The 755-nt window shown below is 41.6% G+C and overlaps 1 pseudogene; it reads left to right on the top strand.

Moving 5' to 3' along the window:
• Positions 1-209, top strand: part of LOC137914630 (BLOC-2 complex member HPS3-like) — a 7,686-nt pseudogene extending 7,477 nt beyond the window's left edge.
• The last annotated feature ends 546 nt before the right edge of the window (positions 210-755 follow it).

The raw sequence follows: 755 nt of genomic DNA, 5'->3' as shown, positions 1-755 counted from the left end.
ACGGTCCTTCGCATCCGTCTTTCATCCAGTGAGCTCAGTATTGATCATATCACTCGTGGTTTCCATGACAACCCGATACTGTTGTTCTACAAAGTGACCGAGATGACAAACAATGATTTTAGATTGTGATTGGATTTTCTCTGCTCGCAGGAACTTGACGTTACCTGAACAATTCAGTTTTGGTTGTCTGTAAACAGGATTAAATTATTTCACTCTTAAATCTATTTAGTAAACTTAATATTTCATATCTCTTTATCAAGTCGATTTGCATCATGTGACTCTGACCTAGTTCCTTGCAGCGTTATAAACTTCTGGCAGCAGACTTGCTTTGCGTAATAACGCCGTAATAACGCCGCCGCAGACTGACGTTGCTTCTGCGTTCTGGATTTCACTTGTTGCGGATTATTTTTAGAACGTAACCCCCCAAAATGAGGGACTACTGTATTATGATTGCTTGTTTTGTACCGTAACTGTCCAAAGCTGAATTTAGTGTTTTTACATCAGGCACCTTGGGCAGCTAAGGGGTCCTTGGGGAAATGAATGTTCCGTTATAAACAACGCCCGAGTTCGTTCTGTTGGGTTTTTGAAGACGGTGGGTCGGAAACTAGCCGTTAACGATATTTTCCAAAACTGAAGAACCGGTTTATGGAATTTGGGCATCTTGACCGGGATCCTCTTTACAAACCGGGATATATTTTAACGTTCAAAATTTACTGAACTGCGTGTGATGCGTCTTTATTGCCGCATCGCGTCAT

The sequence above is a fragment of the Brachionichthys hirsutus genome, unplaced genomic scaffold (genome assembly GCF_040956055.1).
Source record: "Brachionichthys hirsutus isolate HB-005 unplaced genomic scaffold, CSIRO-AGI_Bhir_v1 contig_447, whole genome shotgun sequence".
Classification (NCBI taxonomy): domain Eukaryota; kingdom Metazoa; phylum Chordata; class Actinopteri; order Lophiiformes; family Brachionichthyidae; genus Brachionichthys; species Brachionichthys hirsutus.
This window is presented reverse-complemented; position numbering and strand designations above follow the sequence as displayed.